The sequence below is a fragment of the Polypterus senegalus genome, chromosome 3 (genome assembly GCF_016835505.1).
Source record: "Polypterus senegalus isolate Bchr_013 chromosome 3, ASM1683550v1, whole genome shotgun sequence".
Lineage (NCBI taxonomy): Eukaryota > Metazoa > Chordata > Cladistia > Polypteriformes > Polypteridae > Polypterus > Polypterus senegalus.
The window spans coordinates 97,882,165-97,909,599 of NC_053156.1; positions in this window are offsets into that span (position 1 = coordinate 97,882,165).

Here is a 27,435-nt window from a genome sequence, read left to right on the forward strand (position 1 = left end):
CCAACACACAATGCCTTCAGACCGCCTCCTTCTCTCCTCCAGAGACCTCGTCCACTCTTCTCTTCTGACTCAAGTCATCCTCTGAAGGGAGGCGGACCCTTTAAATAAGCACCGGATGTGCTCCAGGTGTTTTCCAGGCAATCTCCCACCGACATGCCCCAGTGTGGCAGAAGTGCCGGCTACATCCCCGGAAGCACTCCGGGTGTCCCCTCTCTTCTTCTCCCCAGCACTTGTGGCGGAAGTGCTGAGGTCCAGACTTTTAAATGTTCAATTAGCTGCGCAACCAGCAGATCACGCAGCACAAACAGCAGCAGCAGCAAGCCAGCTGATCGAGCATAGAGGAGATAAATAAAATGTATTTGTTTCCCATTGTATCACCGTTTAAGAGGGGGTTTCAGAGGAGCGACTGAATCTCCTTAGCATGCATTCAGCCCCCCCTCTTCACAACACAAGAGGCAGAGACGCGAAGTGGCTGGCCTTTAGTGTTCCCCGGGGTATGGGGGGGATTGAATAACTCATTCACTACAGAGTTATTACTGGCAAATATCAAGAAATAAAAAATGAATGAAATGAAAATAATCTCTTTAAATTGTATATCCAGTTAACCAAACCCGGGGGTGGGTCAGCGAAGCGAGCAGGGGCACTTGTATTGAATTATAGAAGCATAAGAAATAAACAATTGCAAGTATCTTTTTAACCATAGATGAAACATAGAACCCTCCCACACACGCATAATCAATTTTAAAATAATATTCAACATCCATCCATCCATCAGTCTTCCTAACCATACCGACTGCCATGGAGATATAAAATATTAGTCTGTTGCTCAATTTATACAGCTGCTATAAAGGTAGCATTGCATTCTGGCAAACGCAAAGCATGTTAGGTAAACATAAGAGCAAAAGTGTCTCAATGAAAATATGTCAGAATCGATAGATGTAAACAAAGATTAAAAGTATCTTCCCATGGTTCCATATTGAGCATTCCAGCACCTGTTGTATAACAGTCAGAAAACTCAGTTCTATCAGCAGACACAGATTGCTTCCAGATGGTTTATTTCTTCTAGTTCTTACACACTTTTAAGTGGCACATCATAGCCGACGCACCTAAAATAGCAAAAGTTGTTTTCTGTGAAACAAAGAAATAGCTAACATTACACACTCTGACTAGTAGAGTGTTTCAAAAATGTGCATTTCTCTAAAATCAATGATAGTAGAGCATGAAGAAAAAATTAATTATCACAGTCCGCAGTCCCAGAGCACAATGCCCTGCACAGTTATACACGATATGCTAGATCAGCCTTAGAAAGAGTGAGATTACACTAATGCTTCAGGTTAATCACATTGACTACTGTTCCTGTAATTGCTGTAATTTGTTGAATTGCTCTGCTCACTATATTTCATTTTCTTGATAGCAACCACAGGACAATACCTCTTGGGTGCCAAATTACCTGAGAATTTCCCTTGTACATTACAGCCAAGATTCAACCCCCCTCATTTAACAACACCTCTCTTAACAGGCCTTCTAATTTCTGAATTGCCTTGCCTTAGTTATTTTAACACATCAGTAGGTGGAGAATATCAGGGCAGATGAGAACACACTTTGTCTCTTATGTTATGCCATGTTTCCAGCATAGTAACAGCTTTAATTTTGTTTTCCAGCCTTTGGATGCCAGACAGCAGGTTTGCTTATTGCCAAGAAGGCTTTTCTCAGATCCTGTTCAAACTTTCTCTCAGTCATTCATATGCAAATTGGTGTTTTTCTTTTTTGCTTTTTATCTGTTATCATACACTCATTCTGTCTTTATTTCAACCACTAAAGTACCGGACAGAAAAGTTGCTCCAAAGCTGCACTTTAACACACATTTGTGCATTTCACCTTTATCCATGGTGAGGTAAAAAAAAAAAAAGTGTGGGAAAAATGTATCATCTGAAATTTCAAGCTTTGTATTTGGCAATCCTATGAAGATGAGCGAGCATTTTAAATTCTAAATTCTATCCAAATTAAAAACAATACTCTTAGACATGCTTAATGAAATGTGGTAGCTTGAGCCAGCTCCAATATCATGGTGTTAGCAGCATTAACAGTTTATCACCTTATCTCTCAATAACACTATCATATTAAATAAAAATTGACAACAATGGCTGGTTTACACTTCAATACAGGCTGCAACAATGTAATAGAGTCAAAGATACCTCAATCTGCCTGTAAGATTCCCAACACACCTTGTGGCCAGTTGTGAGAACTAGAAATAGCTGGGACTTCAACCAGGTCATCCCTTTTAATTACAGTCCCCAAATTAAATTATGCTACTTTGTGCGCCAATGAGTGGCCCTTCTTTGGGCAGATAACTTAAACAACATCTAAATAGGGCTTGTAAAGCCATCAAAAGTTTGGGTCCTTCATGGAGCTCCATCCTGCAGTCTCTGCAAGTTGCAAAAGATGCCTCCTGCCTGGCGGCCGGGCTTCTTGATTTGTGTGGGTCATAAGGGGCGGGGCTAATGCCATCTGTCCACAAGTTTCTCGGAGCTGCAGGGACACAGGCAGAATATGTGGTTAGTGGCTCTTTCTCTCTCATATCTCGAGCAAGCCAGCAAGGGGGTCCTTCGATGCACATGCATGTGGAAAGAAAAGTTAAAAACAGAAATTTAACAAAATAAACAAAATACATATTTCATAATCTGCTTAAATAAGGACAAGGTATAAAGTGCAACCTATGCAGTCTTTTGCCTCCTAACCAGCTGGCTGAAATTCAAATACAAGTCCTTATCTGACTAAGATCTGTATTTGTGTTATGACAGCCTTATCATGCAAAACTGGATCATCTCCTTAGGGCAGTGTGAATGTTTCTTTGTGCTTTACCCTTCAGCCAGTAACAACTTTCAAGCACTACACTGAATCACCACTGAATCACATCTCCCTAAATCGAGCAGTACATTTTAGACTTGGAAAGTGTTGACTTACAATAATTTGAATATTATTCTATTTTTATCAATTTTCTTTTTCTGTCACTTATGTTTTGCTTAAAAATTTTGAGGATTTTTATCAAAAATATGTTATGCCATGTGTGTTATCAGAAATATCGCAAAGTAAACTGGGCATTGCTACAAATTGCTCAAAGTCGGCATCACAGCCTTACAGTGCAATCTGCTTCATTTTGCCAACCCAACGTCAGTCTCATAGCAGTGTCTCCCCAGTAACTGTCTAAAGGCTGCCTATTGTCAGTTCTGAGTGACAACATTTAAAATCACACTTGTGTTGCGCAAATTTTGAAACTGTAAGTGTTGCCATGGATCGTCCCGGCATGCCATCTAAAGGGAAAGCTGACCCCTTGCCAGGTGGGTGAGGCCAGAGTGGAAGGAGAATGGTGGATTGGCATCCTGACCCCAGGTCAGGAATTGATTCCTTGCCAGGTCGGCTGGCCAGAATGATGAAGAGACAGGGGGAGTTAGCCTTCCCAGAGACTATACTTACACAAGATGGCCACATTCTTGTGTTACTGCTCCCTTTTTTCAGCCCACGGGCATGCTGGGAATTGTAGTCCCGTGGTGCAGCCCTGTTGCAGATTATAGACGTCTGCCTGGCCCAGAAGTGCTTCCACCAGACTTTAGGTAGATACCAGAAGTACTCCCAAGGTCCGGTTTAAAGGGAGTTGGAGTAGGAGGGCAGAGGACAAAGCTTGTGAAAGAAAGAGGAAAAGGAAGAGGAGCAGGTAGAGAGAGAAGAAAAGGAAGGATTCACCAACCATATATGTACTGTATTATGTTTATTGTACTTGGAGAAATAAAAATCCATTATAATTGCACCGGGTGTATATCAGTTGTGTCTGGGGTTTGGGTCTTAGTGGCACCCCCAATGTTTTGAAAAGGCAACCTTGTTCCAACTTTTGTCAAATAAGTAACGATAGCAGTTCTCTGCGCTAGGTTAAGGTGCTGAGGTTCACATTTCAGTCTCTATCCTTGAGATGCTTTAAATCATGAAAGGCTTTCTGGTGAAGAAGATCAGGCACCAACAAACTCTTTCTTTAAACAAGGGCATGAGTAGCACTGAGCGCTAAATCAGAGGCCATGCCTCTTAATTGCCAAGTAAGAATACAAGAAAAGCTACTTTAATCACAGATACTAATAAATGCAAGCAGGCTTATGCATTTCTAAGTAATAATGGGGATAGATTGAAAAGTCAAAAGTTGCATCACAAAGTCTGAAAACATTAACAAAATATTTATAACTTTTATATCCTCTTGCTTATACCCATTTTATCATTACATGATTTCAGTAAGGCAAAGCCTAGCCTGAGAGCAATGAGCCCAAGGCAGCAAAAAAAAAAAAAACGGTTTTCTAGTTTATTGCTGTCCTCACTAACTCTCATTCATATGAGACTGATGGCTTGAAGATTAACTTGAGACAATTTGCACTGGTAGACTGTGGCCAGGGTGCATAATGAAACCTGGTCAATTTCTATGTGTGATAGACAGCATTTTTTCTTTTTTGCACTTATTTATTTATTTACTGGCAATCTGCAGATGTCAGGTGAGTGAGGCTCCATTATAAGGATTGGGTTTTAGCTCCTTTCTTCAGGTTAGAGTTATGGGCTGTCATGGATTTCATCATTACATGCATTTTTTCTGCTTTTCCATATATCTCTAAACAACAAAAAAGTAATGTATTATGCCATTTACATGTATGATACTTGCAAATTTGCCTGTTAAATAAATGTCTGCCAAGTGTATTAACTATAGGTTGTGAATGGCATTTTGTAGCATTGCCACATAAAGTATATATTTTTCTTTTCTTCTTTTCTCTATGGAAAATCCCGTTGTCAAAAAAAAAAAAAAATATACGGAAGATAGGCGGGTTAAATAGAGAAGACCTTTTGGGAGGTACAGGGTTGTTCTTTACAATTTCCGGGGGCTGCCATGGAAACTGACGCACTATTTAAATAAAGGCAGGAAAAGGCAGAGGAAAAAAAGGAAAGAAAAGACAGCCCGAGTTGTATGGTGAAGGAGGGAAAGGACATGACCATTCTAAGTCCAGGATAAATATTTGTTTTCGGGGAGCACCACAAGTCAACTACAGTCTGGGGTGGCCACCTCAAAGTTTCCGGATACACTGAGGTTACCAGGAAAAGGATCGAAAACAGTGTGAGCAGTAAATCTTTCTATTCTGGGATTGACATGCCTGGTGAACTGGACTATGGAGAAATAGTAAAACGAGAAAAACACTAAATCAAAAGGACGGAGGGGAAAGCCTGGGAATTATAGTTTCATGCTTTGTGTTCATAGTGTATATTGGAAGTGGGGGTGTTTTAAAAGTGTATTAATTATAGTTTTTTGTTTTTGCATTTTTTTTCTCTGTGTGGGTTTTTTAATATCATGTTATTATTATAAATCACCTTTCGGTGCTGTAGGAAGGGGTTAAAGGCAGGGTGAGGTTGTCCTGCAGTCTTCAATTAAACTTATTAAAATGTAGCGGAAAAAATCATTACAATTTTCTTATGTGCAATCCCAGGTTTCAAGCTTTCTAGGTGAGCTCTAATGTAAAATGCCTGTTTTAATATCGGCTGAAACAATGAATAAAGGTGGAATTTTTTTCACAATAATTTTTTTTTGGCCTGGGCTGATACCATAGTTCTTACCAGAAATTAATTTTATTTTCTGGTTTTTAACTAATTTAGAAGTTACATTTCAACCATCTGCTGTGGGCTGGCGCCCTTCCCTAGATTTATTCCCTGCCTTGAGCCCTGTGTTGGCAGGGATTGGCTCCAGCAGACCCTCGTGACCCTGTAGTTAGGATAAAGTGGGTTGGTTAATGGATGGATGGATGGATTTCAACCTTTGCTTTGGTTTCTCTTCATTATTACTTCCCAGATGGATTAATATATCATAATTATTAAGCAACTCTAAAATATTGTGATGGTACTGAGTGTTGCACCAGCTAAGAGATGACTTCATCTCTGAGTAAGTGACTGTGTGTGCTTACATTCCATCATTAAAATGAGCTGCTTCAGAGCCTGATGCAGTGGAGCCTATAAAAAAGGGCAAGTCTGACACAGTTAAATATTCTCTATTCTAGTACGGCTGTCTTGCCAGGACGGTGAGTTACCTAAGACCGGGATGAGAAAAGAAAGAATCTACAGTATTAGGTCAGTACTGGCAGGCACCATTCAACACTACAGCGTATAAGGTATTGGAAATACTGTAAATGAGAGGGGAATGCCTTCAAGCATTTATTTTTTTGTAGTCCCAGGTTAATAAATAAGTTTTCTGGTTTTAATGAGTGGTCTTTTTATGTTTGCTTCTGTTTAGCTGAAGTTCTGGCTAGAAGGTTAGAGAGCTGGTTCACTTTTGGTCTTGTTGTTGGTAGTCATTGTTACATTTTCTTTATTCTATTTCTGTTTTGTGAGCTCCACGGATGTTCCTCTCACTGTTTAAATTTATGTTCTACACCAGTGGTTACCAAACTCAGTCCTAGGATATCCATGTGGCTTGGCTGCAGGTTTTTGTTGTAGCCAGTTTCACAAGCACTGAAGTGTTTTATATCTAATTGATCTCATTGTTTAAGTAGCTCATCTTTTTTTACGTATACTGCGACATTTGCATTCACTTAGAAGTTTAGATATATTTGTACTTTTGCCACAGTTTTAGGCCTTTAACTTACTTTCAGTGATAAGCGAATCCTGCTAAATTTGTTTCACCTTTTGGCTGGGCATAGGAAGACTGGAGCGTGACAACTGAAGAATAGTTGGGACGCCAACTGGGTCATCCCGTTTAATTGCTTTTCTTTTTTAATTTAAAGTCAACGTGTTCTGGCGGCAAAACAACGTGGCCCCAAGGGCAGCACAATAACATAAACAAGAGGCTCTGTTAAGCCAAATCATTAACAACAATGTGTCTCCCAAGGAGCTCTGGTCTGTTTAGGTCTTGGTCTCAAAAGACAGCTCGGTCTGGCACTTGGGGTGGGGATAAGTGCCCTCAGTGGGTGGTTTCTCTGAGCTGCGGGGAGAGAAGAAGAAGAAGACACAATTAGTGGCAGGCGCACACTCTCGATCGAGTGGGTTGTCACATATCTTGAGTGAGCCAGCGAGGACACACATGTTTGACACCCTCAAGTTCAAAGAAACTGTGGAAATGTTCAGGAACTTCCTCATACTAAATGAAATCAAAGGGGAAGGAGAAGCTGAACTAATTTTTAGTGGATGATAGATAGATAGAAAAGACATTATATAATAGATAGATAGGTAGGTAGATTGTTATTTGTCCCTGGGGGGATATTTGGCTTTTTACAAATGCTCAGTAAATAAATAAACAGTTTGAAGACACATCAGAATGACAAAAAAAAAAAACACTTAAAAAGATATGGTGTAATTATTATTATTATAATGGTGCAGTGGTCTTTTAAGTGTTCTTGAGGGCTATGGAAGTGTCTGCCAGCTATGCTACTCGATTATTGCGACTAAAAATATGACCTGACCTGTGAGGCAGCAGTACTAACCACTTTGCCTCCTTAAGGTAAAATTAACAGAATTAAATAAGAGAACATCACAATTTCTTGCAAACAGTGGCAACAGAAGTAGGAAGCAGGAATTCACTGAGGCTTTGCCTTCACAGATTTAATCGCCGGTACTCACTTCTCTCAAACTGAAAATTACAGTTACGTTTTTTTTGTCCCTGGTGCCTTTGCTTGCTCACTTCCACTGATACAAAATAAGTACAAATAATGCATGTGGATTCTTCACTCCTCCCAGTTTGTGTTGACGGCACAGCATTCTGGGTAATACTATTGAAGGGATAAGCTGATGTGATACACACAGGTCACATACAAGTCAGTCCAAAAAGACATGGATACACGGACACACTTCTTGTTTTGTTTTGCATGTGTGTTTTGTGTTTAAATGTATTTGCAAGGTTTCCGCTTCTTTTTAGCCCACTACTTGGATGAATGAGCATTTAACTGCAACTCTATTTTGGATTTCCGTGAGCATCACTATTTTGGGCTTCTCTGCCTTGCTGGGGTTGTGGCCTACGAGACATTTCTAGTGACATCAGATCCATGAAACATGGTGAGCCAGCATTTGTTTTATTTTGTTATTTGGATAATATACAAACCTTACATGTATTCCTCTTTGCTGGACGGCGCTGTGCTGTGTTATTAGACTATGATTTGTGGCTCAGACCTTGCCAATGTAAAATCCCTGCAAAGTCATTTCATGATGATTTCACTTTTTCCAAAATTCAAGATTCTGCTTTCAGCTGAGCCTGCTCTTGCTTTACAAAAATGTTCCTTATTTTGTATTTTTCCCTATATGTACATACTTGGAAAGTAGGTGTAAAATAAAAGATATGGTAAAGGAAATTGGAAGCTGAGCTCCCCGTATGTATGTCACTTCAACTTAGACACCGGCTATTTTCAAGAAATACACAAATACAGGCTGAATGGCATTTAAAAGTTTACCATTTTCTATTAATTACATTAACAAGCATTACAGGATTTTTATGACAAAGAATGGACACTTCATTTGGGGAGCTGTAAAAATTATGCATTTTGTTAGGCAGAATCAGCTGCTTATCTGGCAGGTGGAGGTGAAAAGGCAAAATAAGTCGTGAGCCCATTTGTAAATCTAATGAGCAGCCTTCTGCAATGGCATTCATTAAAAAGCAGAGAGGAGGCAAACACTGCAAAACAGGTGTCCAAAAAAATTACCAAAAGAGTGCCGAGCATTAAGTAACAAACTGCTCACATAACAAAGTCAACTAATAATTGAACATGGAATACAACACAGTATGCAAAAAAAAAATCTGATTAAAAGGTAAGATGCAAGATTTTCAGTTCACTGAACGTGTCTTTATTAATCTTTTAAGCAGGATTGTCAATCATATGTTGTCACACTTCACCTATCGTGCAGATTACAATTTATCCTTCTGGGATCATCTTCAGTTACACCAAATTTATATTTTGATGTGATTTAATAAAAACGTTACACTTCATGTGAGTGAAAGAATATTTAATGAAATCTTGGTGTTGTTTCACTTTAAAAGGAATGGTGTGTCTCGTGTTGTGTATGGGACTGTCACAGCTCAAACATGTACAAAGTCTTTCATCTATAAACAAGAATATTTAATTCCAAAACGGACTATTGAGCATTTAATAATATATACAGAACTAAAGATACAGGAAATAAGTTGCCAGTCAGTATACTGCAGTTGAAAGTAGCATCTTGGAGTGATCCTGACTCATTTATCTTGACCCTTGAGAACATGCATGACCATTTTAATAAGTTTAGTGAATGCCTGGTTGTCATTTTCAAACATTTTTATTTTAGTCTGTTTTTTTTTTTTAAATACTTTTATTTGCCATTTTATTTTCTTCCCTCCTGGGTACTTCCTTCTATTTTTTTAACCATTGTGGTGGTAACTGCCAGTTGTAAGACATTCATATTCTTATAAACATGGCGACACAGCAAATATGAAATCCTGGTATTGGGATAGCTCTAACCGATTACTTTGTGTTTATCATTTACTTTGCTTGATTTTTGATATATTACGTTCCTTGTCTAGATGTGTTCACATATAAAGCAAAAAGCACTTACTGTGATTGCCATCTCTGTGTGTCCATCTGTATGTCCACAGGATATAGTCCAGCTCCCATTCGGCTGATCTCGTTGACATTCGACACACTTTGTCAAGAACGTTTAGTGTTGTGACCATTACTGCACAAAATACTTCATTTTACAAGTGCATTACATAGTTGGAGCATAGCATCCCTTCATGTAAATTCAACAACTTTTACGATATAAACTAATGTTTTATTTGCCTTTTTAATCACTTCTGTACATTGCTTAGTCAATGAAAATATTACATCAACAAATACTTCTAAACCCTTCTCAGAGGATTCTTCTTCCTGTATGTCAGTGTTTCCCACCTTGTATTTATAATTGATGTTCCCTTTGCCCACGTTGCCCAGTTTACACTTTTCTACATTAAACTGCATTTTCCAGGTGTTCACCCAGTCCTGCAGCTTGTCCAGGGGCCTCATGTATAACGCCGTGCGTAGAACTCGCACTATAACATGGCGTAAGCACAAAAGCCGAAATGTGCTTATGCACAGAAAAATCCAGATGCAGGAATCTGTGCGTACTCCAACTTCCACGTTCTTCCGCTACATAAATCCCGATCAGCGTGAAAAGTAACGCTCGTGCACGTGCTTTATGTAACGTCCCAACTCCTCCCAGAATTACGCCTCTTTGAATATGCAAATCAATATAAATCGCCCTTAAGCTCAGCCTTCTGTGAAAAGACAATGGAAAAAGCACGGGGGAAATATAAGAATTTCAGCGAATACCAAGTGGAGGCAAAGGAAAAACATACTATTTGTTCAAATAAACCGTGGTATAATCAACACAATGAAGTTGATCGAGTAACATAGCGTGTTGGAGAAACTTGAAAGCTCACGTTCACAAAATCGCACAGTGCCGGAAATAAAAAAGAAGTCACATATCAAAGTCGCTGTGAAAAGCCGAGTTGTAGCCCACTGTCTGAGTGTCATATGAAAGCTTATTAGGGTACAGAGAAAAAAAGGCACACAGTGGAGAAAAAGCACGAAATGTCCACTTCAATCTCGACATTTCCACTTTAATCACATAGTTTATTTTGTCATTAAAGTAGAACATTATAAACTTCATCTTAAAATCGTTTAATTAACCAGTTTCTCAAATCACATCGTAATTAAAGTAGCACGTTAAATGCTTTGTTTTGTATTTGATTTTCTATGTGCTCTGTGTGTGTGAATCACTACTTGCTTTTTAAACCGGCTCTCTTCCTCCAACTGGACACAGAATCCATTACGTGATATTACAGCTCTCTGAATAACTAAAATACTGAGATGTATACGTGATATCATTTTCGTGATGATAGGGGTTAAAGAACGTTATTAAACATGTTTTTCACTTCGATGAAATAATTTATTGCAGCAGTACTCAGGGGCGGCTCTAGGCTTGTGGTGGCACTGGGCAGAGGAAGAATCGGTGGCTCCTTCGCCTGCCAATGTCAGTAAGGTAGCTTATGCACAGTGGATGGCCTCGTCCGTTGCAGACACTGCATAGCCGCCTCGTGCTCATGACACAAGCATTTAACTTTTGCCGAAATTTGTCGCTGCGATTTTAGCTGTGTTATTTTCTCTTTCTGTGTTATATTCAATATATATTGGCGTAGCCGTCACTGCAGTCCTTGCTTTTCTTTCTCCAAGTAACCGATCGCCATACAATCAGCTCTGTAATAGAAGTTAAGCCATCTGTAAGCTTAGCGCCGATTCTTCAAAACGTTTAAGGAACATTGAAATATCTTCGTAGTACATGTTTAATTATTCTATCCTTAACGACACTCCCAGTGAAGAATATAGATTATTTAAATGAAGTTAAAGTTTTATCTGTATAATTTAATAAACATATTTTGCTGCATTTCATCTTAAAAATGATATTGTCATCATATGTAAATACGTGCTTTATAAAGTGGCTCAGGTTGTGCGATATTATAATTAGTGCAAGTTTACAGTGGGGTGATTGTACTTATAAGTACAAACAGTTCTACAAGGTGCAATTGATTGAGTGCATTTAAAGTTCTTGGGATGAAACTGTTTCTGAACCGCGAGGTCCGTACAGGAAAGGCTTTAAAACGTTTTGCAGTGGCTGAGACAGCGTGTCCTTGAAGCTGTATACCAATAATTCTCTTTCCGATCAGCTGCTGCTGCAATTCACACTCAGATACAGTAATATAAATACTCCGAGTCGTGCAGTGAGAGTAATATGGAAAAAGATGATCCACTGTAGCAAATCCTAACGGGAGGAGCTGAAAGAAGAAGAAGAAGAAGAAGAAGAAGAAGAAGTGAGAGTAACAACACTAAAGCAGTTATGGTATTTAGAATACTATGGCTGTTCCCTGGACCATTTTATTGTTACAAGTTAATTACAATCAGATGCATTACGCTAACAAACAATATGCGGTTAGTTTCTGTGTATTTATAAAGCCGCGTCATGAAAATAATGAGTAACCACACAGGAACAGTAGCACTGCTTTGACGCTGGGTGCCGCCAGTCTGCAAAACCGAGCGGAGAACTTGCGTACGTCAAGGCATGAGGTACCGTGGAAAAGTGTGTTGCTTTACGCCAAGTGTAGGTTTTATACATCGCGATTTGAATGTGGAAAAGTTCTTACGCAACATTTCTGTGCGTACGCACTGTTTATACATGAGGCCCCTGGTCATTTTAAATTCCTTTTACTGCCTCTTCAGTGTCTGCCATCCCTCCAATTTTAGTTATCTATGAGTTTCTCAAGTTTACAAACTACTACAGTCAATTTAATTTTTGTTGAGTACAGTACACCATATACATTTTTGAAATTTCAAAATCTCTGACTGAAAAGCATTGGTGAATATATGAATTCTGTCCATCTTAAAACAGAGAAATATATCTGTGCATCTTCAACTATGAAGCTTGTGGTTTCAAATTTACCTCGAGAGGACTCACGTTAACTTGTGTATTTTGCATTTTTTCCAGTTCAAGCAGAGGCGCATAATGTGCAAGTCACACCTGTTATACACCTGCTCACGTCTCCTGCTGCTTAAACAAGTTCACAGCTTTTTCTACAATTGATCGCCTACTAAACCCAGGTAACTCAAAGGAATGCCTCCAAAGTTCTTCTAGTAAAACCTGTGAGGCTATCGCTGTATTTTTCAATCAAAAAATTAATGATATTAGAAATAACATAGTATATCCCTCCAACACTAAGGATCCTCCTAAACCCCAGCATCCTGTTATAAACAAATTATACTCTTTCACTAGGATAGATTTACCTGATTTACAAAAAATAATCTCTCAATTAAAATCCTCCACCTGTGTCCTTGATTCAATACCAACAAGGTTTTTCAAAGAAGTATCAGGCGTGCTAATTGATAATGTTCTTGACATAGTAAATTCGTCACTAGATACTGGGGTCTTCCCAGACTGTCTTAAGACTGCTGTAGTTAAACCCCTACTTAAGAAACATAATCTTGACCCCTCAGCTCTTGAAAATTTTAGACCCATCTCTAACCTGCCTTTCTTAAGTAAAGTTCTGGAGAAGGCAGTCATTATGCAGTTAAATGACCACCTCAATAAACATGCTATTCTTGATAAATTTCAGTCGGGTTTTAGAACAAATCACAGCACAGAAACTACACTCGTTAAAGTAGTAAATGATATGCGAGTGAATGCAGACAGAGGCCATTTATCTGTTCTTATCCTCTTAGATCTGAGTGCTGCATTTGACACCATTGATAATAATATTCTTAGAAATTGCCTTAGTCAATGGGTGGGCCTCTCTGGCAGTGTCTTAAATTGGTTTGAATCCTACCTGACAGGGAGAAAATATTTTGTTAGTTGTGGGAATTACAACTCGAAGACACATGATATCAATATGGTGTTCCACAAGGCTCTATCCTGGGTCTGCTGTTATTCTCAATCTACATGCTTCCGTTAGGTCAGATTATCTCAGGGCACAACGTGAACTACCACAGCTATGCTGATGACACACAGCTGTATTTATCAATAGCACCTGATGACCCCGATTCTCTTGATTCACTAACAGAATGTCTGACTTGTATCTCAGAATGGATGAATAGTAACTTTCTCAAGTTAAATAAAGAGAAAACTGAAATCTTAGTGATTGGCAATAATGGATACAATGAGGCTATTAGAAATAAACTGGATACATTAGGATTAAAAGTCAAGACGGAGGTAAAAAGCTTAGGGGTGATTGTTGACTGTAATCTGAATTTTAAATCGCATATTAATCAGATCACTAGGACAGCATTTTTCACTTAAGAAACATAAGTAAAGTTAGACCTCTTATATCACTGAAAGATGCTGAGAAATTAGTTCACGCGTTTGTTTTCAGTCGACTAGATTACTGTAACGCACTCCTCTCAGGACTGCCCAAAAAAGACATCAATCGTTTGCAACGAGTGCAGAATGCAGCTGCTAGAATCCTAACTAGGAAAAGAAAATCCGAACACATTTGTCCAGTTTTAATGTCACTACACTGGTTACCTGTGTCATTCAGGATTGACTTTAAAATTCTGCTTATGGTTTATAAAGCCTTAAATAATCTCGCCCCATCTTATATATAGGAATGTCTGACACCTTATATTCCAAATCGTAACCTCAGATCCTCAAATGAGTGTCTCCTTAGAATTCCAAGAACAAAACTTAAAAGAAGTGGTGAGGCGGCCTTCTGCTGCTATGCACCTAAAATCTGGAATAGCCTGCCAATAGGAATTCGCCAGGCTGATAGAGTAGAGCAGTTTAAAACACTGCTGAAAACATATTACTTTAACATGGCCTTTCTATAACTTCAATTTAACTTAATTTAACTTAATCCTGATACTCTATATGTTCAATTCATCATAATAACTGGTGGCTCTAAAATCCGTACTGACCCCTACTCTCTTTTCTGTTTCTTTTTCCGGTTTCTTTGTGGTGGTGGCGGCCTGTGCCACCTCCACCTACTCAAAGCTTCATGATGCTCCAACAATGATGGATGGATTAAAAGGCAGAACTCTACGTGACCATCATCATCAAGTCCTTCCGTGAGAACCCTAAATCCAAAGAGGACTGTTTCATTAATGTTAGGTAGAATGCCGAGAGGGGACTGGGCAGTCTAATGGTCTGGAATCCCTACAGATTTTATTTTTTTCTCCAGCCGTCTGGAGTTTTTTGGTTTTTTCTGTCCCCCCTGGCCATTGGACCTTACTCTTATTCGATGTTAATTAATGTTGATTTATTTTGTTTTCTTATTGTGTCTTTTATTTTTCTATTCTTTAATATGTAAAGCACTTTGAGCTACTGTTTGTATGAAAATGTGCTATATAAATAAATGTTGTTGTTGTAGCTGCATTACCTGCACATTATAATGATCCAGTATTTCTCTGAAACTGTAATTTATTGGAAAATGCCAAACCTTCTGTCCATCATGATCCATCAATTCTACCTTGAAACATCTTTCCAAAAATATAATGTTTAAGACATTTGCAATAGTTAGTCAAGACTGCTTTTGTACAGTCATGTTTTTATGTTTATTTTTCCAGTTTTAGTCTGTGTTCCGCCACACTCCAGTTCCCCCCCTGCTGTCCCATCTCTATATACAGTATATAAAATCCATTGTCTGTCTGTATGTCTGTCCGCTTTCACAAGAGAACTACTTAATGGATTTAGATCGGGTTTTTTTTCTATAATTAACTTGAACATTCCAGTTGATTCTCTCATTGCACTAAGTATCATATTTCACTTGCAGCACCGATTTATTTGCGAGAATCCTAGCGAGACGAGGGGAGGGGGGTTGGGCCCTACTCACGCGCCAGCCTCGGGGCATATCTTACATCTGCTTAACTAGTGAACGAGAGAGCTACTTAATAGTTTAGATCAGGCTTTTTTCTAGAATTTGCTTGAACATTCCGGATAATTTTGCAACCTCTCTCATCATTCTAAGAATCATAGTTCACCTGCAGGAGCAATACACTCACGGTAATCCCAGGCAGAGGCTGCGGGCTGAAGGGAGGGAGAAGCGTGACATCAGGAATAGGGAGCCAGGCAGGGCCCTCCTTGATGTCCATCCATCCATCCATTTTCCAACCCGCTGAATCCGAACACAGGGTCACGGGGGTCTGCTGGAGCCAATCCTCCTGTTCCACTATTATGCGGGCGGAGCTGCGGTGGCTGGCTAGTAGTTTATATGATCTAATTCAAAACTATGATTCTTCCTTACAGCACATAGTATGGCTCTGTCCCTCACCTCCTTCAGTGTCTTGTTTCTATGTATCTTTCTCCTAAAAACCTTCATTCTTTCTCAGGCAGTGTAATTAATGTACACCCTTTATTCAGATTTAAAAAAATCATTCATTGTCGCTCCTTGAATCTTAGTTGTGGAATGAACGCTACTTTAGATTAGAACTACTCCCTGGTACTTCTTGAGAACTGAACTCTTTAGGTGACATTTGAGTCTGCTAACAATACTCTAAATTGAAAATTGAAATTGAATTTTAATTTGCTGTGCTCTTGTTTGCTGTTGGCACCATTGTTTGCAGTTTGTACCATGCAGAACTATTTTTAGTTTTATATCGGTGGTGAAGCAATGGCTCCCCAATCCTATCAGAAACCTGGTTCACCTGCTGCCTCACTCAGTTAGCTACTGCACAGTTTGCCCACTTTTAGCCTAAGTGTATCCTTGATACTTGTATAGTGATTTTAGAGTTGATAAAGAACAGCAAAACTGTAGAAACTTAAAGCCTTAAAGTCTGTTCTCGCCACAAGGGTTAAAATAACATGAATCCTAACCACCTTCTGAAACATTGATGGATCTGACTCAATAACCCAATAACTGACGGTCCGACAAGATTAGCCTCATTATCATATCTAATTGTGGTGAATGAGTGACTTGCTCAGGTAAAAGTCATAAAATTCCAAGCAAATTACCATATTTGGAAAATCATGCCATATTTCCTCACACTACTATGCAAGTACTACAGCCTAGTTTGAAGACAGCACAGCACAATGTAGGGTTTTCTAAAAATTATGCTCAAAATACAAACTGGTCCAACGTATGACATTTATGAACACAGACTGTGTAGGATTTGAAAAGAAAATGTTTACTTGACCACCCAGGGACAGTCAATTGAAATGTAGGGATTGAGTGAATTTTTAGTTGGTTAATAAATGATCACTTTTGACTTTGAGAATACCGGTAACTGCTCAGATATTTTGTCGTCCTCGACTTTATTTATCTTAACTTTTATTTTGAAACGGTTCTCTGGCCTTCAGACTTATATCAAGAGAAAAGGCAAGCAAAAATGACACCTTTTATTGGCTAACTAAAAAGGTTACAATATGTAAGCTTTCGAGGCAACTCGGGCCCCTTCTTCAGGCAAGATGTAATGATTACAATAAAAGCCAATAAAAAGTGTCATTTTGCTTGGCTTTTCTCTACATTCATAATGGCTAACACAGTACAACACCCTAGTACTACTTATATCAAGGTAACTGAGGCACACTAGTTTTTAGGAAGAGAATAATGCAATTTATTGATAAACACAAGGATTATATAAGTATAATAGCTGCGTATATACTGTACATTGACATATAAGGCTGAACACAGATAGACTCAACAGACAAACATGCAAGATAGGCTGGCTGTTTACAGGTGTTTAGAGTTCTACTTTATCTTGCAAAGATAAATAGTTTTATGATACCAAGTCTTTAAAGATGATGTAGGAGTGCAACTCTTTCTCTTTACTGCATGTTCGTTGTCAGTGCTCTGCTGCTGCTTTCTCATCTTGCTTTCTGCTGTTAGGCCCTTTGCTGTGGCATCTGAACCCTGGGGGAAAACATTACTCTTTCTGACCCAAGAGTTTAGATGCTGAAGTTTCCTTCTTAAAGTAATAGGTTCTTAGCGTGGTCAGGCTACTGCCACACAGCTTAGGCTTGACAGACTGGGTCTGATCTTCTGGTTCACAAAGTGAAGAGAATTTTACCATTTCAACTCTCCATGTTTTTAGGTTTCAGTCACCAGATTTCAGAAGGTCATTTTGCAAATCCCCCGAGAGAATCCCAAAGGAGTTCAGTGAGTGTCCAGTGAATATCCCAAAGAGCTTCTTCAAGATGTTGCAGAGAATTTTAAAGAAACGTATAACTTAAATAAAATCACATTCAGTTACAAAATCATTGTCTTCCAATAGGCGAGTTTTTCTGTCTGTCTTAATTGTCATCCCTTAAGCTATAGGTCTTTCTCCTTGATTGAGTCCATTTTGAGCCTTCAAACTCAGGTCTGCAGAGGGCCTCTGGAGAAATGTTAGTCTGATTTACTCATTTCTTATCAGATGAAGTCCAGGCAGATCCTGGTACAAGTTAGAGTTCAGTCACTTAATTTGGAATGCAAGTGGGGGAAGGTGTAGATGGATGTTGGCATCCCTGTTAAATCTGTTTTCTTAGCAGGCATGGAATGGACAATTCCCAATTTGTCCTACAGCTGTGGCACTTGCTTAATTAGAATGAGATTGCACTGTTCTTGAACTATGTGCTCCATGACCTCAGACCTGTTATGTCAGACTTTTGCAAATGTGTCACGCAAAATATTTATAATAATGAGCCTTCTAAAGCAGACCAGGCAACATTTAAGTCATGGGTCACTGGACAGGGTTCAAGTGCTTCAGGTCCTTTGATTATTAAATGAAACCATTTATTTCAACAATACAATTACATTTTGAGTTTGCTGCCCATTTCATTTCTTAAGGTTTGTTTTCCATGTTGAAAATTGTTGATTTAGAGACCTTGCATTTGTACAGTAATCCTGTGGGACCCGCATGAATGCTCTGAGCTGCGTTATGTAATTTTAAGTGTTGTCAGTGGGAATAAGAGGGGGTAGCCAACTGACTAAAACAGAGGAACTGAATTAATTTGAGCATTTAAAAAAATCTTTTTTTAGCTACTACATAAATCTGAATTATTGTTTTTAAAGTTATACCTCATTATTTAGGAAATATGTGCCAAATTATCATACAGATAGTAGAACACATTCCTGCCACATTGGATGCTGTACCCCGATTAGTGTGAAATCATTTCTGTGGTGTGAGGCAGTTGAAAAGGCATCATACACCTTGAAGAAACACCTGAATTAAAGATTATAAAAGTTAAAATAACTAAAAGAAAACCTGATAGATGTTGGTGATCCAATGCGGTTAATTAAAAAGGAAACCAGCTGTTGTTGTCTTGCTGCAGAGAGTGTTTAAAAGCGCACAATAGCACTTCAGATCTGAGCCATCACTCTTCATGCACCACGGTCAAAAAGTGAATTAAATTCTCATTTGCAACAAATACAAAAGTAACAGTGGACCATAAAAAGATGTGGATTTTATTTCTCAGGCTATCTGACTGTACGACATGATTTCCAAGGAAGGTTTTTTTTGAAATGATGAAGAAATTGTCTAATATTTAGTCACACACATTCATTTGGAAGTCTTAAACAATTCACTGGAACCCACTTAATATTCTGAAGTGCATAATCTAATTTTAGTGCTGTGGGTGAGGGGTAAAGTGGATTCTATAGCCGCTTTTCCACTGCATAGTACGGCACGACACGGTTCAGTACAGCTCACTTTTGCGGGGCTTTCCACTGGGAACAGTACCTGGTACCTGGTCCTTTTTTTAGTACCACCTCAGCCGAGGTTCCAAGCGTGCCGAACCGTTACCAAAATGTGACGTGTAAACTCTGCTGGTCACTGATTGGCCGGAGAAAATCGTCATTACGGCGACACTGAACTTGCGACACGAGACACAACAGACCCGCGAAGGTTCAAACTGGTTTTAACCAAAAATGGCTGTTCCGTGGTCTGTTGAGGAAGTACAGATGTTCCTCTCGTTGGTAGCCGAGGAGCGGATCCAGCGAGAGCTGGATGGGGCGACGCGGAATGAAAACATTTTCCAGGAGGTCGCTCAGCTCTTGGCCACACACGGCTACCATAGGACTTACAAACACTGTAGGGACAAGTTAAAAAAAATGAAGAGCGAGCAGTAGAGGCGGCGCAACTATAACGACACGTGAATAATCCGCCCACTCTAAAGCGGTACTAAACTGCAGTCGAAGCAAACCGAGCTGAACTGAGCCGAACCAAGGTGAGCTGTACTGAACCGTGTCGTGCCGTACTATGCAGTGGAAAAGCGGCTTATGTTTAAGTGGGAAGAAAGAAACCTGTAGATTGGAGGCTTATTTTCTCTTTTTTTCAAATTGACAGATTTCAGGAAGCTCAAAAAAAGTTTCATATTTTGATCTAAGGTCAGTATAAGAGCACGATCAATGACCAGTCACCACAGAAATTAGAAAATTGCTAATGCTTTCCATGCAGCTCATGGAAACCAGACTTGTGTGGCTCATCTACCTGTGATTTATAGGTGGCAGCAGGATGAAAGTTCTATTATTTCTGGTCCATCTTTTCAATCAGATATACCAGCCTCAACACCCTATTCCAGATGGGCAAATCTCAAGAGATACCCACACAAACCCTCAACTTTGCTGGTGCACTCAGACTATACCGCTTTCAGTTAAGAGTATTTGTGTAATATTTGCTTGTAGATAATAGAATAATTAACTAAAAGAGAAAAAAGGTGAATCAGAAAGCAAATATTTAAACCATTACATAATTCTGCAAAAGAAAAGAAAAGAAAAATCATTGCAGCTTGTGACATTTTTTTCTAAATACACATATTTGCCTGAAAATCTGTTGTTCCTTTTCGTGTTGTTTTTGCTTTTGTTGTTATTATCATTTATTATTTGGATTGTTGCATAAATTGTTTGGCTTTGGGTACTGCATCACATCATTTATAGTCTCCATTACACTCAAAATTGTTGTTGCTGTTATAAATTATGCACTCTACATCTGTTCAAAATTTGTGAGCTATTCACCTTACATTTTGTAACATGCTGTAGTCTGTCAGTTTCCATGTCTTCTAGTGAGTATTTGAACGAGACTTGTTTACTCAAAATATACATCTGTTTCAGTTAAATATAGTAAGTGAAGACTGTTTATTGAGCCTGTCCAAAACTAATATTTTTGGAGACAAGATTTCTGCTTTGTTTCTTTTTTTTATTAGAATATCAGAAAGCTTTTGATGAGTACAGGCCATTAAGTTAAAGAAAACTTGCCAGTCCTATCCACCTAATGTTTCCAAAATAACATCAAATTGAGTTTTTGAAGGTCTCTAACAACCTGCTCTCTGACTCACTATTTGGTAACGTATTCCATGTGTCTATGGATCTCTGTGTGAAGAAAACCTAATGTTTATTAGAAAATTTACTCTTGTTGAGTTTCAAAGTGTCCCCATTTTTTAACTTATGTTAAAGTAATAGCCTGGACGCACTGGACTAATTTCTTTCTTAATTAAAAAAAAAAATGAAAATGCCCCGTCTGAATTTCTGCTTGCTTAAACTGGAGAGATTAAAGTCCTTATTTTTGCCTCATAGCTCATACCTTTTAGTCCCAGAATCAGCCTAGTTACTCTTCTCTGTACTTTTTCTGATGCTGCTAGGTCTTTTTTATAACTTGAAGACCAAAACTGGCCACAGTACACCAGATGAGGTCTATAACTTAAACATAACCTCCTTTAACTTGTACTCTACACATTTTGATAAATATTAATATGAAATATATTTTTATAGCACATTTAAAAAGGTAATCGTGGCAGCTATAGGGTGCTCTTGTCCCCTGAACCTGCAGACACTACGTCCAGACACCAGGTAAAAAGTCCAATAATGACTTTATTTATTATAATAATGCACACAAGCACCTCCACCTCCACAATACTCAAATAAATCACAATAACAATAATCCTCCACACCTCCCAGCAGCTCAGTCACCCTTCCTCCCAACTCGGCCCCCTTGCTGGGGTTTCCCACAGTCCTTTTATAGTTTGTGACCCAGAAGTATTTCTGTCCTTCAGTCCGTGATTCCATTATCACTTCTGGGTCAGATGGAAACTCCTTCTTTCTTCAGCCGGAAGTACTTTATTTCTTCCATCCATGTGACAATGTAGTACTTCCGGGTTATAGTTAAAATATAAATCCTTGTGTCTCCCTGCAAAGTTCCCTGGCAGTCCCCATGGTATCGAGCAGGGCTGTGAAGGAAAACTCCAATATCCATGATGCCCTGCGGGAATTCGGGGCACCTCCAGGTTACAGGGAGGACTCCACCTAGTGGCGTCGGGGTATTGGCCGGGATACACTGCTGGCCATATATCACACGATATTTGACCAAAATGCTTTACAACCAAGAACAATACAATACAAAAGACAATAAGCAATAAGACAATAAACACACACAACTCTATAATTATAATGAAATAAAAGCTAAGGAATAGTAATGTGCCTTAAGAAGTGATTTAAAAATAGGCAAAGTAGGGGCCAGCCTAACATGAAATGGAAGCTCATTCCAGACTTCCCCTAAACTTTAGTCTTAATTTAGGGACCACCAGAAACAACTGATCAGAGGACCCAAGTTACCATGATAGAATATAAAATTGTAAACGTTCTGAGAGGTAAGAAGGAGCTCAGCCATTTAGCGCTTTGTAATCAATTAATAAAATCTTTAAATAATTCCTAAAATGAAGAGGGAGCCGGTGCAGGGAGGCCAGTGCAGGAAAAATGTGCTCTCGCTTGCATGTTCCTGTTAAAAGATGAGCTACAGCATTTTGAACTAACTGTAAATGTGTGATTGACGCCAACATAAAGTGCATAAGAGCAGTCAAGTCGGGATAAAATAAATGCAAGTATAACTCTTTCCAAATCATGAAATGATAGGAAGGACTTAACTTTAGACAAAAGCCTTAGTAGAAAAAAAACTTATTTTAATTATTTAGTTTAACTATTTGTCTAATTTAAAATTCACTATCTATTATAATGGCCATTTTTTTTTACAACCGAACTTACATAAAGTTTCAGGGAACTCAAGTCCATATGAGGGGCATCACTGATGCCTCTTGGCCCAAACATCAGAACAGAACCTCAGTTTTGTTCTCATTAAAATGTAAAAAATTTAAAGCCATCCAAACTTTAACATCCTCAAGGCAGTCGAACGACAGTTTTAAAGAGTTTACATTACTGTGCTTTATGGGTAAATAAATCTGCGTATCATCTGGATAGCAGTGAAACAAGATGTCACAGTTTCTAAATATACAGAGGACAAAGGAGTTGCTCAAGAATAGAACCCTGAGAAACTCCGCAATTAAGAGGTGATAAGGAGGAGGCAAAATCACCAAAGCTAACAGAAAAACTTCTGTCAGATAAATGAGACCTAAACCACTCCAAAGAACTACCCTTAATATCCACCTTTGTACTCCAGCTGATGAATGAGGATATTGTGATCTGTAGTATCGAAAGCAGACTTCATATCCAAAAAGCATGAGAATGGCCTTTAATAGTGCAGTTTCAGTGCTATGAAAGGCTTTAAAACCAAACTGGAATTCCTTAAGGATACCATATATGTCTAAAAAAGGTTTCAGCTGAATAAAAACAACTTTTTCCAAGATTTTTGAGAAAAACGGAAGTCTGGAAATTGGCCTAAAATTGGAAAGAATTGAGGAGTCCAAATGTGCTTTATGATAAGTGGTTGCACTGCTACATGCTTAAAACGTCTGGGTACAATACCAGAGGTGAGACTGCTATTGATAATTATTTGGATATCTGGTCCAAAAGTATCAACAGTTTCTTTAACCTCCTTAGCGTTAGACCTGAGTGTCAGTCAAGCTGTAAACACAGTGCTAAAATCAACAATATAAACAAGTGTAAGTGTTAGACGGAGGATTACTAAGGCTATAAAAGTGGCAACAGTGTTAGTGACAAGCGTTACTTCGCTTACTTACTACGGTATAGGTGTGTCTTGCGTAAGTGTTAGGCATGAGCATTACCCGGTATCAATGTGACTTCGACTAGCCTCATAATGGCGTCTGGTATGAAATGATTCTCATCAGCAGTGATGATTTTGTGAATCTGTCTTTTAAGCAGTAAGATTGAAATGGTCAGTGAAAGCAAAATTGATTCTGGTAAATCTGAGTGTGACGCTCGTATCACTCGCACATGTGCAGTGTTCTGTTCATATTAATATTATTATTATTGTTTTTTTTATCATTATTATACTTTCTACACTTCTGACTTTGTACTTTTAGTGTTTTGCACGTTTTAGAGTAGAAAGATGAGATTTAATGAAGATGTAATTTTTTCAAGCAAAAAATGCAGCACTTTATTTTTTATTAAAATACAATGCTAAGGAGGTCAAGAAGACGAGGAGAAATAACATCTGTTGAACAAGCTGAAGGTCTCAAATGACCAATAATTTTCTTTAGCAAAGAAAGGGACACTGGGTCAAACTGGTTAAAAGCAGCAGAGGAGGTGGTATAAGGAGGTGGTAAAAGGAGGTAAAATGAGTACTCTAATGTTTGTAACCTTTTTGACAAAAAAAGTAGAAATTATAACAGGTTTACAAGCAGATTGGGGGGGTACCAAGAACAGCTTTGATAATACTATAGTGGTTTTTCAAAATAATATTTTGTCTTTTCAGCTTTGACAGTGTGCTGGTACTTATCCCAGCTATTCCTCAAAATGTCTAAAGAAACCTGTAGCTTATCTGATTTCCACTTGTGTTCAGCCCTCTTGCATTTACGTCGGACAACATGAGTGGTGTCATTTAGCCATGGGTGGGTTTTAGATTTAGAACACATAATTTTAAATGGGGCAACACTATCCAAAAATTCTGACATGTCGTGTAAAATAGTAGGGTTAACTCCTCAGTATGAGGACAACACAAGGTCCCTGAATGAATCCCTGTGACATTATTAAAGGCAGCAGAAAACTGCATGGAAAACTACACAGGAATGGAAGAGGTAAATATACAACAACAGCAGCAAGTCATAGCACATAATTTAGAGGCATGATGGGAAAATGATATTTCAGATAAAATAGGCATGTGGTCTGTGGTATAGCGGGTCCACAGCTCATGTCAAAGGGCCATTTTTAAAATAAATAATCACCGCAATCGCGGCTTAGCAAGGGGGCATGGTGATGTGTGGCTGATGTGATTCCAGGGGTGATTTGCAGTGCAGACGAGTCTCACTTAAGTGCACAGGTGAGGAGTCGTCTGTAATTGTTCCTGGGAGCCGCTGATTGCCACAGGTGAATCACGTCCCCGTCATAAATACAAGCATGAGGCAGTTAGGGGGAGAAGAAGAAAAAGGAAGGAAAAAGATGGCGGAGGTTGCAGGAGGGCAGGAAGCAGTGTGGAGAGAGAGCCGGTGCGTGCGAGAGAAGGCTCGCAGGCAGGCAGCTGGACAGTTGATCCCTAGCAGGGGTGTTTGGCCAATACCTAGTGCAGTTGGAAGTGGTCGCTCCCGCTGAGCATATTATGGAGGAACAGGAGTGACCGGCAGTAAGACGGCTGGCCGCGTAAGGCTGAGAAGGCAGCGGGAGTCAGGAGGCTTGGGCGGTGATTTCCCTGATGTGAGCATCCTGGTTGTTAGGGATACCAAGTCACGATTTGGAGAGTGCTAGACACAAAGCCAGGGATTGGGAAGCCTCCAGATCTGTTGAGTAGTGAGAAGGCCAGCTGCAGGAAGGGCGACTCCCCTGTTGAGAAGCCTGATGGGAGAAGCAGGGGAGCCGCCATGTAAAAGACACTGGGCTTGGGATTTTTAAAGGGACTGCTTCCAGCATTATTTTAACCTCATTGTCATTTTAAAGGATTGTTTTCCTCTGGTGTTTTTAACCTCCACTGTGCTCCTATTTTATAGATTATTTATTTAATGATTTGAAGCACTGCACTTTATTTAATTTGGACACTGTTTTGTTGTTGTTTTTAATAAAAACACTTGACACTTCTTACACCATCCCCTTGCTCCATTTGTTGTGCCTAATTGCTGTGCTCATCGGTAACATTACCGACGGTGCAGGGTTCAAGGGCTCCTGGATGGATGATTGGAGAATGCAGTGAACCCACATAGTCACAGGTCAGAAAAGAATCACAAGGCATCACAAAGTTCAATTTTAAATACAGGATTTCTACATGATAAAACAAGATCTAATGTATGCCTATGCTGTTGAGTAGGGCCAGTCACAGACTGTAAAAGATTAAAAGAGTCAATAATATTTAAAAAGTCTTTAACTAATGGTTTAGCAGGACAACAGACATGAATATTAAAATCTCCAACAATTAGGACTTTATCATATTGTTATCTAATTTCAGCTAAGAAATCAGAGAAACCCTTATCGCATTTAAGTGGACGGTATATCGCGGGGCACAAAACAGAATAAATTTAATCCATCTCAAACATACTCAGCTCAAAGCTGGAATAAAATGTTTATGACAATTTCTTACAATTAAAAATTTTCTTTAAAACAGTTGCTATTTCTCCTTCATGTTCATTAGTTCTCGGTGAGTTAAAATAACTACAACTAGCCAACCCGCAGCATACCATACGCCGCATAATCAGGCCGGTTTTTTAATGATTTTTAAGCACAGGGAGAAAATTAACATTTGAAAAATCAGTAATGTAATAAATCAGCAAGAAAAGCAACATTGTAACAATGCACAGAACGAACCAACATACAATCGTCAATGCGGCGCTCAGGCGCGGAGGGTGGAACGGGAGGAGAGGAGAAGGACGTCCATTCTGCTCCCTCCGTCATGCTAGTCTGCTGATTTCTCGTTCAGTATGCACTGGCTGCTCATGTGCCCACCTCCAACTCGTCACTCGAGTCGTTGTCGTCTTTGCACAGTCTAGATACACCTGTGACTCACGTAGACTTTTCATTGCTCAGTGCGGTTTTGGCGGCCTTTCCATATATAATCCACCAAGATACCCGACCACGGTGGTAGCGAGGTGGGTGTGTACAAAGTGCAGGAGCATCTAAGAAGACGCATGTTTGTTGCGGATGTGAATTGCTGTATGTAGCATGTAAAACAGTTTGCTATGGTGCACGCGGTCGTGCTTTGTAACTGAAAACTCGTTTTTTAAAGACTACTCACTTCATTGTGTTGTAACCTCAGTTGTAAAGGATTGTTTTAAGGATCTCATAGGATACCCCTCGCAAACAGTTTTACACGCTGCATATGGCGCGGAACGGGAGGAGAGGAGAAGGTCGTCCACTCCGCTCCCTTCGTCATGCTAGTGTGCTGATTTCTCATTCAGTATGCACTGCCTGCTCATGTGCCCACCTCCAACTCGTCACTCGAGTCGTTGTCTTTGCACAGTCCAGATGCACCTGTGACTCACGTAGACTTTTCATTGCTCTGTGCAGTTTTGGCTGCCTTTCTATATATAATCCACCAAGACACCCGACCACAGTAGTAGCGCTTCACACACTGCATATGGTGATTCATCTCCGCGAGAAACATGCCTCTATGAACAGTCAACGTAGCTGGAAGGTGCATGACATGCACATGACATTAACCTGACTGGCACTGCATGTGGCCTCTATGACAAACGAATATAAATGACGCCATTTTTTCTGTGTCGTCGTGTCCGAGTTGGTGGGCGTAGTCCTGCGAGTTGTCGTCGTATCCAATGGTCTTGGAGTTGGTTGCGCCATAGGTGTCTCACTTGTCGGCGGCTTAGTGAATCCACGCCCCTTCCGGCATGCTTTCCATGGTTGTCTTACTTTAGTGAATTATATATATAGATGCTGCAGTAAAAGTTCTGAATTCACCAGCAGTCAACAAGGTTTTTACTAACATACAAAATATCCGATTTACAGGATTTAAAAAAAAATCATTAAAAGCAACTATTACCCATTACAGCTGCTTAAAGTTTTGAGGATCGGCCCTATTTCCACAAAGATGAGGTGAGTGAAATTGAGGAATCTGAATCTCCTCAACCAGG